This window comes from Bos grunniens, chromosome 12 (genome assembly GCF_055505025.1).
Source record: "Bos grunniens cultivar Pamir isolate PY7600 chromosome 12, Bosgru_T2T1.0, whole genome shotgun sequence".
Lineage (NCBI taxonomy): Eukaryota > Metazoa > Chordata > Mammalia > Artiodactyla > Bovidae > Bos > Bos grunniens.
In genome coordinates, this window is record NC_141176.1 from 82,748,622 (window position 1) to 82,762,470 (window position 13,849).

General features: G+C 43.0%; 1 long non-coding RNA gene across 2 annotated transcripts; it reads right to left on the minus strand.

Moving 5' to 3' along the window:
- Nucleotides 1-2,398: 2,398 nt before the first annotated feature.
- LOC147362001 (uncharacterized) lies at nt 2,399-13,473 on the minus strand. 2 transcript variants are annotated; one of them, XR_015138437.1, is made up of 4 exons: nt 13,195-13,473; nt 12,842-12,903; nt 4,719-4,831; nt 2,399-3,039 (listed from the first exon to the last, which is right to left on the minus strand). It is a non-coding gene; the product is annotated as an uncharacterized LOC147362001 (long non-coding RNA). The 2 variants fall into 2 exon arrangements; XR_015138438.1 differs by lacking the exons at nt 2,399-3,039; nt 4,719-4,831 and adding an exon at nt 9,192-12,291 and having other exon boundaries at nt 13,195-13,333.
- Nucleotides 13,474-13,849: the final 376 nt, after the last annotated feature.

Genomic DNA, 13,849 nt, shown 5'->3' on the forward strand with positions numbered 1-13,849 from the left:
CAATACATATATATATACATATTCATACATATGTACATACATACAGTCTTGGGCTCTCGGTCTCCTTCTGTTTTGGTTTTTCTCTCCTCCACAGCATGACCTACTCACGCAGCTGCATCAACCTCTCGTTCTTGCAGCCCCCATGGCATGCACCCAGCACAGTTGCTCTGTCCTTCCCTTGGATATGACTGGTCTGACTCCAATAGCCTGCTCCCACAAACTGCTAGGATGCATCCTTGTATACCTTCTCTTACAGACCGGGGTAAACTTCCTGAGTCGCGTGCAGGCATGAGATTGCAGGCTCATGGGGTATACACATAGGAGGTTTGCTGAGCTCTGCTGAGCTGCTCTCCAGAAGATGGCGGAGTCTCCCTGCCCATCTGCGTTGCGTGCTAATTTCCACCTCTTTAGATCTTTCTCAACAATTACTTTCATCTGACTTTTTAATTTTTCCTATGGTGTGGGTGTTCAGGAGGAATCTCCTTTTACATAATTTGCGTTTCTCTAACAGTGAGGTTGGGTTTCCCTGGTGGCTCAGTGGCAAAGAACCTGCCTGCTAATGCAGGAGATGCAGGTTCGATCCCTGGGTCAGGAAGATCCCTTAGAGTAGGAAATGGCAACCCATTCCAATGTTCTTGCCTGGGAAATCCCATGGGCATAGGAGCCTGTTGGGCCACAGCCCATGGGTTGCAAGAGTTGGACATGACTTAGTGACTAAACAATAGTGAGATTGAGCTTGTCTTCATATTTCCCCTTTTATATCCTTGGCCTATTGTTCTACCGGATTTCTGACTTTTTTGGTTCATTTCCTTGTATATTCTAGATAAGACGTCAATACACTTTACTGTAAAGGCCCAGACAGTATTTTAGGCTTTGCCGGCCGTCTGTTCTCTGCTGCACCAGTTCAGCTGTGCTGCTGTAGCACACAGCAGCCAGAGATGGTGCGTAGTGAATGAGTGGGGCTGTGTTCCAGTAAAGATTTACCTACAAAACAGGTGGCAAAGCTGAATTTGGCCTCTGAACCACCGTTTTGTCAACCTCTGTTCTAGATATGACTTCCTTGTTGGATTTTGACATCACAGTTCTCTTCTCCCGCTGTCTGTGGTGTCCTTGGTTGATTATTTCATTTTGATGGGTTCAAATCCATCTGTTTTTGTCTCACAGTTTAGAATTTATGAAGTTCTTCTCAACCTCAAGATAACAAATGCATCTGATTTTTTTTTTTCTCTTGGTTTTCTGTTTTTCTTTCATTCATTCAGTCACTAAATCATGTCTGACTCTTTGCAATCCCACGGACTGTAGCCCGCCAGGCTCCTCTGTCCGTGAGATTCCCCAGGCAAGAATACTGGAGTGGGTTGCCATTTCATTCTCCAGGGGATCTTCCCAGCTCAGGGATCAAACCCACGTCTCCTGCATTGGCATGTGGATTCTTTACCACTGAGCCACTATGGGAGCCCTTTATATTTTTATCTTTCACACTGTAGACTATCCAAAATTGGCCCTTATGTGTGGCGTCTGTTTTTCTCTATATAGTAAACTGGTTTCCCAACACCATGGATTTGCGGTGCTGAGAATCATGCCTCAGTTCCCATATGTAAATGAATCTGCTTTCATTCTGTCCCACCAGCTTATTTATCTGTTCCTCTGCCAACACCACACTGCTCTTCGGGCTTTGTCCTGTTTTGTTTTTTCACTGTGGCTTTGTAGTAGATCTTCATATCTCACAGTGTGATTCTTGTCGTGTTTCCTTTCAAAAGCCCGTGAATCCACGTCTATTTCAACAATGCAGACTTTATGCCTTTTCTGCTGCCATTTGGCTTCAAGGCCTTTATAGGAAGAAGCACGAGATATGAAGTCAGGCAAGCTCTAAGAGTCAATTCCCTATTGAATGCTGTTCAGCTACTATTTCTTGAATACCTGCTGATTTAGGACTCTCAGTTTCAAGAGCCCCAAACCCAGCTCAAACTACATTAATTAAAAATGTAGACCCAGGGTTTCTCTCTCTGCAGATATTTCCCTTAGAATAATGATTTTAATCAGATCCAAAACCTCTTCAACTTCTTTCTTGAGAGGACAAGATTAGAGTCTGGATTTCTAACACCACTTTTGAGGCTCTTACTGCTGAAGAAATAAGAAAGAAATTTTTTCTGTAGTGCACTAGAACGGAGATGTTAAAACCGATTCTTGAAGCATGCTTTAAATTTATCTAAAACAATGATTATTTGAACAGTTTAAATACAAATATGTGTTCAAATTAGTATTGATCTGTAATTATTATATTTTGCGCATATCACCCTTTTAACCTGTTCCTAACACCAGTACTTAATTTTTTTTCTAATGTAAAAATACTATTGCCTGTAAAGGTTTTCCAGAGCCAAATGATGGCAGTGAAAAATTCTTTGGAAGTTACATGAGAAAATTTATTGGAGGAGATTCCCTGGAGGTCCATTGGTTGGGATTCCATGCTTTCACTGCTAACGGCACAGGTTTGATCTCTGGTTGGGGAACTAAAATTCATTGGAAAAATAGGTTTGGATTATGCCAGAATCCCATGGACTGAGGAGCCTGGTGGGCTACAGTTCATAGGGTCGCAAAGTCGGACACAACTGAAGCGACTGAGCACAAGCATAAGCCATTTCTAAAGTCAACTATTACAGAATCCTCAATAGTATGTTTGGAATTGACTTTGTCTCAGAACTAACAGTTACATAATACATACATTAACCAGGAAAAAAGTATATATACATACATATATATATATATATATATATATAGGGAGTTCCCTGGTCTCAGTTCAGTTCAGTTCATTCACTCAGTCGTGTCCGACTCCTTGTGACCCCATGGACTGCAGCACACCAGGCTTCTCCATCACCAACTCCCGGAGCTTGCTCAAACTCATGTCCATCGCGTTGGTGATGCCATCCAACCATCTCATCTTCTGTCGTCCCCTGCTCCTCCCTGGTCTAGTGGTTAGAATTTGGCACTTTCACTGCTGTGGCCCACATTCAATTCCTGGTCAGGAAACTGAGATCCTGTAAGCTGTGCAAGCAAAAGAAAAAAAAAAAATATATATATATGTATACACATAAATGTATTATACACACACACACACATGCAAATACCGGCTCATGTAACTGGAAAGTCCAGTAGATGGCTCTGTTAGATCTAGGGGTTCAAGCAGTATCACTGGGGCTCTCTCTCTCCTTCTATCTGCACCTCTTATCTCGGCTACATTGCCTGCATTCTCAGGCAATTTCTTTCCCCAAAGCAGCCTAACTGAACTGAAACATTCACTCAATTGTGCCCAGCTGTTCAGGACACCATGGACTGGGGCCCATCATGCCCTCCTGTCCATGGGATTCTCCAAGCAAGAATACTGGAATGGGTTGCCATTCCCTTCTCCAGGGGATCTTCCCAACCCAGGTGTCCCGCACTGCAGGCAGATTCTTTACCATCTGAGCCACCTTCAATATATTCGAGACTTGTAGTGTCTTTATTATTCCTAATATTAGAAGAGACACTTTTCTCATCAAACATTCATATCCACCCCACCAAAGTGGACTCTCATTGTCTGATTGGATGAATCATGGGGGCAGAGAAGGTGGTCACGTACATGACAGCCCCTTGGATTTCAAGGGAGGGGCGTCCCCAAAAGCAGAGAAGCTGAGCAGACCAGGATGCCCATTTCCTCTCAGCCTGCCCTGTCTTCACAATTGGGGCAACTCTGAAGACTGAAGACTGCTGCGGGGCCAAACACTCAGGCTCAAAGAGTTTGTGTCACTTGGAAGAGCCCCACGATCAGCAAGAAATCAAGCCAGGACTAGCGAGCCGGTCTGTCTGTCCCTGTTAGTCTCTCCTTTACCCCACATGGCCTTGTGATTACACTGCTGTTGCTTCAAACCCACTGTGGCACGAAGTGAGCTCGTCGTTTTTCCCCAAATCACATCCCAAGTACCCCATAGATACTGCCATTTCCTGTCTGCAGGTGTGAGATTCTGCTGGCTCCTTCCTTAAGTCAGACTCTTCTTTCATCCTCATGGCCAGTCGTCAGTCTCTTCCCTCACCCTGTGCCTGCCACCTCCACGCTTGCTCCGGGCTCATCGTCTGACATCCAGATGACGATCCTGTCTCTTTCCCATCCCAGTCTGTCCTGCATACAGCCACATGTTAAACTCCCTAAAGTATAGTTTCTTTTTTAAAAAAATGCTTTTAAAATATTTAGTTGGATGCACCAGATCTTAGTTGAGGCATGCAGGTTCTTAGTTTCAGCATGTGGTACCTAGGTTCCTGACCAGGGAGCAAACCTGCATGTTCCCCTGCATTGGGAGCATGGAGCCTTAACTCTGGATCACCACGGAAGTCCCTAGGTTCTTAAAAAAATTTTTAATGATTTTTTTTTGGGGGAGGGAGGGTGGTTAAAAGTGTGTCTCAGTTTGTATTACTGCAATGACAGCAGTGATACAAATACAGTAATACATACGCAGCACAGCAGAGCCCTCGAAAACTCAGGGGCTTACCACATGGGTATTTATTACTGGAGAGTGTTTATCCGTCTGCTGAGGCTCAGCCAGTCTGGACTGAGCTGGGGGCTCTGCTTCCCGTTGGGGCAGCTTTGTGTCTCCTGCAGGTCTGAGGGGGCAGCTCTGACCCACAGGACCTCCCTCCCAGCGCCGCCTCCTGTCCAGAGGGTGGGCTTTGCCAGAGGGTGCTCTTCTCACCGTGATGCAGAAACGTGGGAGGCTTCCCAATGTCTAGAGTTGGAAACTGACACACCATCATTGGCCAAGTTCAAAGTCAAGGGACGAGGAGAGATACTTGACCTCCGCTGAGCCTATGGAAGGGTGTAGACACAGAGAAAAGGGGAGACCTGGAGTCATTAACCCAATCTACCGCAGAGCCCATTCTAGACGCTACCATCTGGATTTCAGAGTCTTCCATCGTCTGGTCTCCCTCCAATCATCCATCCAATACCCTCTGGGCTCTTCATCTGGGACATGATTCATGGACCTTGGGAATCTTATAGAAGCCAGACAAGATTGGGCAATTCCAGACAGCAAACTATATTCATACTGCAGGCCAAACCTAGCCTGCCCCCTGCTTCTTTCCCACCACACACAGAAAAGAGGGGAATTTTATGGGTCCACTCATTATTGGTAGGCTTTACAAAATAAACAAATGTTAACAATTTTTTCCTCTAGGAAATAAACTAAGCCAGAGATCTTCTTTATGATTTTTTTGGGGGGTAGTTCTTTGGGGAAAAACAAAATCTCAAGGAATTATTTTCTCAATAAACAGTGGCAACAGTTTATTTTTGTTGGCTTGATTTAAATCCTCCCCCACTTTCTTTTTTTGGATTGAGAGATTGACTACCGAAATGAGAAAGAGACCATTTTTTTATTCTTTTTTTTGTGTGTGTGGTTTCTCTGGCTGGAAAAGAAAAAGTCTGCATTCTTTCTGTATTCAGTGTACTTCAAAGATATAAAAATTTAGATATCAGGGTTATGGTTGTTCTAGATTTCAGTCTATTTATAACTTCCTCATATTTCACATTTGTTTGACCTCAGGTTAAAGGAATGCTTTTGAAAAGTATAACGATTTGATCCTAGCAATGGATGTAGCAAAAATACTGGGGTCAATAAGTTAAATTAAAAGGCTTAAAATAAAAAAAGAAGAAGAAAAAGAAGAAGAAAAACTAGACTTTGCAAACTTTAAGCTGAGGATTACATGACAACTGAGAATCTCCTAGCTGTGTTCCTACAAAAGTTTATGCTGCGAAAAATATTTTTCAAAGGTAATCAAAGTAAAGAAAAAAATTTGAATTAGAAGAAACTAATTTCCTAATATTCTGAACTCATTTTCACGGCTTACATAGGACCCTTCACTAGATTTGTTTTCAGTATTTTTATATATGTATTTTATTTCTTTTCACTTCCACAGAAGAAAATATATGAATATTTCCATGTGTGTTGGAGTGTTACAAAATAACCTTAAATATATGTTTTAGTAATTTATTAAGAGCAAAGAAAATAAGTTTTAAAGCAGTATGTGTATGTGATGTATTTGTTAAGAGTGTTGCTGTTCAGTTGCTCAGTCGTGTCCAACCCTTGGCAACCCCATGGATATATATGTGTGTGTGTGTGTGTGTGTGTGTATGTGAGAATCATCTATCCATCTATGGAGAGAGAGAGAGAGAAATACACACACACAATAGAAAAATGCTTAAGAATTTATCTATAAGGAAACCATCAGAATATTAATAATTACCTTTGAATGTTAACTTTCTCCCCATACCCCTGTTGATTTATTTCCATATGTTTCAATCAATCTATAATGAATATATATTGAATACTAAATGGGATTTTAAAAGAGAGAGATGGGCTTCTCTGGTGGCTCAGTGGTAAAGAATCTGCCTGCCAATGCAGGATACACAGGTCTGATCCCTGGTCTGGGACGATCCCATGTGCCAGGGATCAGCTAAGGCCGTGCGCCACAAGTGTTGAGCCTGTGCCCTGGAGCCTGGGGAGCTAGAACCACTGAAGTCTGCATGCCCCAGAGCCCTGCTCCACAAGAGAAGTCCCTGCAATGAGAAGCCTGTGCACTGCTACGAAGAGCAGCCCCGGCTCATCACAACTAGAGAAAAGCCCACACAGCAGTGAAGACCCAGCACAGGCGAATATAGGTAAATAAAATTATTTTTAAGAGAGAGAGAGAGACATGTAACGACTGGGCCTTTTCAACCTCTGGAATCCTAAAACTCTTCTAAATTGGAGAAAACTAATGACAAAACCTTCAGAAGAAGCCTTGGTTTTGAACGCTGGAAATCATCTGGCTAGCTGTATTGCTTCATCAGGCAGAAAATTAGAATGAGGAATATTATACATGGAAGAGGATGAATTTGGGTACCAGTGATGGTTTCTTCACCATTGATTCCTAGACTAGTGTACAAATACAGAAGAGTAAGTGCCACCTTCCCCCACCCTCAACAAAAGAAATACGGGAGCTCAGAGTTCCCTCCAAGTCTAGGCTTTTGCATCGGTTTCAGGTACAACCTAGAGGAAAATAGTCAGAAGACCAGAGTCACGCAGATCAGTATTAAGGGATATTAATATTAATATCCCTTAGATATTAATTAACGTCCAAGGGAGATATTAACTTATGCTTGGAGATTTTCCTTATGCAGCAATACTTGAAAAAATAGCCATGTTCAATGAGACATTATGAATAAGATTAAATACTCATAATATGCATAGGTTAGAATTCAGCAGGGCATTTTACTTCTCATAAATCAAGAGGAAGGACAGAGGTAATGTAAATTATTCATTATTTGGGTTTCTAAATGTCGTTCGCTAGTATTTAGATATCAGAGAACATTTCACTGGAGAAATGATGGTAGTTTATGAACAAGTCAATCTCACAACTGGTTTTGAGAATCTACAGTGCGTGAGCTACTATACCTATTGCAAGGAATACAGAGACGAATGAGGATATGGTCTTTGCATTCAGAGGGCTCAGCTTATCAGACATTTAAGTTCAAGATGTGCTTTGTCCTTTTGTTTTAAATAATTTTTACAGCAACAAATAAAAACGAAGCACCGTGACCAGTGAATGTTAGCCACAAGAACAGGCTCTTTTGTTAGATGGACCATTTTTGCTCTGGATCAAGGCTGTTTATGTCATCATGAGCTGGGGAGCAAAGGTTTAGAAAAGGGGGATTAAGAAATCATTCAGAGAAATTACATCACATAAAGTCCCAAATGCCCAGTTTATCAGGATGAATCTAAGTTTGGTTCCTGTTGCTAAAAGAAAAAAAAAAAGCGACTCACATGTTACTTACAAGCAAACCTTAGGGCATACCATTTATTATCAGCAATAAACAGATTTGATTCTTTTATAAATGAGATTGTCAGGGCCCAGGGGATTTGTCAGAGCCTGGATAATCCTCAAATCGTCTGCCTGCCCTACCAGGGACGTGAGGAAATTGTCAGTAATAAGGCCGGTTAGCAGTCTTCTTGTCTGGTGCATTAAAGATTATTCCACAAAAGCCAGACGGTCTTAACCAACCAGCTCTCATCATAGGGTTCAATGGTACACATTTTATCAAGTCTCCTGTCCACAGAGGCTGGGAAGACTCTGTCAACTGTGCAAGTTGCTGGGCCCCGAGTCTGGGAATCAGAGGCTGGGACTTCGGGAGTTTTCAACCCAGTATGGTATACGGAATGGACCCAGAGCTCTGTGGCCACGGAGATGCCAGCATGCGTGTGGTACCCCACTGCCCACAGGCAACCGTGGTGCAGGGTCTCTGCGTCAGGCTGAGTTAGGGACCTGGGTCTAGTTGGGTGAGACTGTGGTTTCTCTTCTTCTTTTTGACTTATTGTTTATATGATTTAAATTTAACGTTTTGAATAAATAATACATGTAAACGGTTCAAAAGTTTTAAAATTGCCGAAGGGATACGATGGAAACCTTCCCCATCCCCATCTCCATGTGCCTTGTCCCTGCTTCCTCCAACAGGTAACCCCTATCATTTAGAAGCATTATTTTTCCTTTCAGGCTTCCCTGGTGGCTCAGATGGTAAAAAATCTGTCTGCAATGCAGGAGACCCAGGTTCCATCCCTGGGTTGGGAAGATCCCCTAGAGGAGGGCATGGCAACCCACTCCAGTATTCTTGCCTGGAGAATCCCATGGACAGAGGAGCCTGGTGGGCTTCGGTCCATGGGCTGCAAAGAGTCAAACACGACTGAGCAACTAACACACACACACATTTTTCCTTTCAGAGTTTTTTCCCTTAATTATGTAGTCAAAATTTTAATAACAAAAAATACTATTTTTTTAAAACATGGTCAAAGATACTTGGATAACTCCAGATTTTGAAAAAACAGCCTAGCCCAACAGTACAATAATGCATCTCTGTACAGAACATTCCACAGATCAACAGAAAATATGTTTAAGCACAAAAATAAGAAATATTTAAAGGGAATCTCTAAGCAACATTTTATTTCTGCAAAACAGAGATTAAATGTCTACAAGTGCTTTTCATTTACAAAAATACGGCTCAAGCTCTGCACCAGGAGAAGCCCTCACGATGAGAAGCCTGCACGCTGCAGAGTTGCCCCAACCTGCTGCAGCAAGAGAAAGGCCTCACATAGCAACGAAGACAGCACAGCCGAAAACAAAAAAAATCTAAAAATTAATAAAATGTGAACCATATTTTTATTTTAGTCTTCTTTTTACACAAAAGACAGAATATAACACAATTGTCCTGTGGCATGTCTTTTTTTCCCTTGCAATGTATTCCACTATATGTAATGAAACTGCTTCTGTATTAGTACATTCATATATTAGTAAAAAGAACAAGGACATACACGATTAAGGAAATTCTTTTTATGGTTGCATACTTTTCTGTTGTTTCATGTATGTACTTGAAAAAGCTGGCCCCACGATGATGAACATTTAGATTTTTCCCTAATATTCTGCAATAACATATCATGATACAGTGAATAATCATGCACATTAGTTCTTTCACGAGTTATTACTATTTACCTTTCACAGGGCTATGTAGTGGTGGCCAAGACAGGGGCCTCTCTCCTTGGCTCCATAAGTTAATAAACACAATTTCCAACAGATTTTTAAAAATTGAAGTATAGTTGGTTTATAATGTGGTGTCAGGTATACAGCAAAGTGATTCAGTCACACACACACGTTCTTTTTCAGATACTCTTCCCTTACTGGTTATCACAAAAGACTGAGTATAGTTCCCTGCTATATGGTAGGTCCCTTTTGGTTTTCTGTATATATGTAATAATGTGTATATGTTAATCTCAAACTCCTAATTTATCCCCCCACCATTCCCCTTTTGTGAAAGTGAAAGTCGCTCAGTCCCCTCGGACTCTTTGCGACCCCAAGGACTACACAGTCCATGGATTCTCCAGCCCAGAATACTGGAGTGGGTAACCTTTCCCTACTCCAGGGGATCTTCCCGATCCAGGAATCGAACTGGAGTCTCCTGCATCGCAGGCGGATTCTCTACCAACGGAGCTATCAGGGAAACCCTTTGGTAACCACAAGTCCTTTTTGGTAACCATAGGTTTGTTTTCTACATCTGTGGGTCACTTTCTGTTTTGTAAGCAAGTTCATGTCTATCATTGTTTTAGATTTCACATATAAGCAATATATGATTTTGGTTTTTCTCTGTCTGACTTACTTCACTTAGTTTGATAATCTCTAGGTCCATCCCCATTGTGGCAAATGGTATTATTTCATTCTTTTCACGACTGAGTAATAGTCCATTACACACATGCACCACATTTTTATCCATTCCTCTGTTGAGGGAAATTTAGGCTGCTTCCACGTCTTGGCTATCGTATACAGTGCTGCAGTGAACACTGTGGTGCATGTATTTTTTTGAATTAGTTTTCAGCTGAAGTTGAAGCTCCAATACTTTGGTTACCTGATGTGAAGAGCCGACTCATTGGAAAAGATCCTGATGCTGGCAGAGATTGAAGGCAGGAGGAGAAGGGGATGACAGAGGATGAGATGGTTGGATGGCACCACCAACTCAACGCACATGAATTTGAGCAAACTCCGGGAGATAGTGAAGCACAGGGAAGCCTGGCATATTGCAGTCCATGGGGTCACAAAAAGTCGAACATGACTGAGTGACCGAACAACAACAACCAGCTATTCCACTCTAGGAGTGGGATTGCTGGATGTAGTAAATTCTTACACGTAACAAACGACCTCTTTTATTTCCTAAACGTGGGATTTGTGAAGAGTCGGGCAAGGAGTCATTTCAAAGCCTGGCTATAACTTCTGCGCCTCCTCCATTCTCACTCTTATCCTTACGTGACTCCTTCATTTCCTCCCATCACTCAAAACTAACAACCTGGCCAGGTGGCTCAGTGGTAAAGAATCCACCTGCTAATGCAGGAGATGCAAGAGACGCAGGTTTGGTCCCTGGGCCGGGAGGATGTCCTGGAGGGAGGGGATGGCAACCCACTCCACTATTCTTGCCTGGAAAATTTCACAGACAGAGGAGCCTGGTGGGCTGCAGTCCATGGGGTCCAAAGAGTCGCTCATGACTGCGCACGCACCGCACTTGCCCTCCCCCTTGAATCTCATCACTCTCAGCTGCATTTGAACTGCTCATTTGTCTTCTCTCAAAGCAGGACAAAAGTGGTGCTGAAGGATTTCTCACCTCTCCTTAGCAAGTCAACTTCCCAGCTATCCGCTCAACGTTGATTTAGCATCTACTGGGTCTCAGCATCATTTTAGGCATGGAACACACAGTGGCAAACAAAGTGAACTCAGATCCACCCCCCTGGGGCTTACACTCTAATGGAAGGCAGCAAATGAATGACAGTAATGACAGGCGATAAGCCAGTAAGTGTATAATGTGACTTCAGGCAGTGGTAAGTGCCCTGGGTCTCAATTTAAACAGTTCAGGAGTGGAGAGTCCTTTTCAAATGACACACAGAGAAAAGATCCCAAAATTCTGGCTTGAAAAATTACTGAAGCTGCTCTCTTTAGAAACTTTCAGTCAAGGAGGTTCTGGCCAGAGCGAGAGTTTGATGATTCTGTCTGACACTGACAAAGATGTGTGTGGTCATCTGAACCAACTGTGCCACTTTGGACTTGAAATTGGCTGGTTTGTACGAAGCAGTGTGCTTGGGCAGGTTTTATTTTTACTGGATGTATTCGCTTCTTCCTGCTGCTGTACTAAATGGCCACAACCTTGGTGCCTTAAAACAACACAGCTTTATTATCTTACAGTTCTGGAGGTAACAAGTCCAAAATAGCTCTCATGGGGATAAAACTGAGGCATCAGCAAAGCTGTGTTCTTCCTGGCAGCTGGAGGGGAGAAGCCGTTTCCTTGCCTTCTCCAGTCTCTGGAAGATGCCTGCGTTCCTCCCCTTGGGCCCCTCATCACTCTGAAGTTGAGTCTATGTCATATCTTGTTGTTCTGACCCTGACCCTCTTGCTTCTCTGTCCCAAGGACCATGTAATTACATTGGGCATAGCCACACAATCCGGAATCATCGCCCCATCTCAAGATCCTTAATTGCATCACATTTGCAAAGTAACATATTCACAGGTTCTGGAAATTAGCATGCAGACATCGTGGGGGCTATTATGCAGCCCACAGCACAGGCAATTAAGAAGAAAAAGAAACTGGGAACTTCCCTGGCGGTCCGATGGTTAAGACTCCATGCTTCCAATACAGGAGGCAAGAGTTTGATCTCTGGTCAAGGAACTAAGAACTTGTGTGCCGTGAGGTGAGTCCAAAATATAACACTTTTTTCAAAATTAAAAAAGACGAAACAGCATATATATTAAGATAATTATATACTATGATAATTATATATTAAGATAAGTATATACTAAGATAATTATATATTATTATATATAATATATATTAAGATAATCCTTAATATAAAAAGTGAATTAAAGTAACAGGGGTTCCCTTATCTGCACATCCTCTCCAGCATTCATTGTGAGGTGGGTGAATCCAGAGCCTGTTATACAGAGTGAAGCGAGTCGGAAAGAGAAAGACATGTATATTGATGCATGAGTATGGAATCTAGAGAGATGGTACTGATGAAGCTATTTGCAGGGCATTAATGGAGAAGCAGCCACAGAGAGGAGACTTGTGGATACAGTGGGGGAAGGAGAGGGTGGGACGAATGGAGGGATTAGTATGGAAACATACACATGTGTGAAATAGACAGCCAGTGGGAATTTGCTGTGTGTCAAGGGGAGTTCAACCCAGTGCTCTGGGAACCCCTGGAGGGGTGGGATGGGGTGAGGCAGGGGGCGGTTCAGGAAGGAGGAGATATGTGTGTACCTGTGGCAGATTCATGTTGATGTATGGCAGAAGCCAACACAATATTGTAAAGCATCCTCCAACTGAAAAAAAAAGCAACAGGGAAAATTAAGCAAAGGATAAAAATCCTGGCAGAGGATGCCTCAAGATTGAAACTTCCAGTTTGACAAATTAATTCTAAACATCTGTCAGGTGCCAGGCTGTGTTCTGGGGGCTTGGGATACATCAGTGAACAAAACAGGCAAAAATCTCTGTTCTCACAGGGCTTACATTCAACATAAGCATGGTAAATAATATCTAGTTATTTAGAATGCTTTGGTAAAAGTCTGTTAGCCTTTGCCCTGCTTCATTTTGTACTCCAAGGCCAAACTTGCCTGTTAATGCGTATCCTTGACTTCCTACTTTTGCATTCCAGTCCCCGAGGATGAGGGCTTCTCTGATAGTTCAGTCGGTGAAGAATCCGCCTGCAATGCGGGAGACCTGGGTTTGATCCCTGGGTTCGGAAGATCCCCTGGAGAAGGGAAGAGACCACTCCAGTGTTCTGGCCTGGAGAATTCCATGGACAAAGAGTCGGACACGACCGAGCGACTTTCACTTTCACTTTTTCCCCTAGGATGAGAGATTGAACAACAACAAAGTGCTTTGGAAAAAAGGAAGTGGATCAGGGGAAGGGCCCCGGAGAGTCCCAGAGGGAGTGTGTGGGAGGTTGGAGAGGTGGGGGTGCGGGTGGGGGGGGGTCGGGAAACCATCTGCCCGAGACACTAGGGGGCGCTGCAGCACAGTTTCAGAGGCTGAGATTGGAAAAGAATCTTGGTTATACAATCAGTATTTGGGAGCCAGAAGGAATTTTAGAGGTCAGCGAAGTCTAACTTCCCCCACCTTATAAAGAGAAAGCTGAGGCTCAGAAAGTCCACAATGTGGTCTCTAGTTATTTTGCATTTGGCCTAAATTTGACAGACAGTCTCCTCTCTCCCCAAGAAAGCCAGACACAGTCATCACGTTATCAAAGGCAGCGCCTGCCAGGAGGTA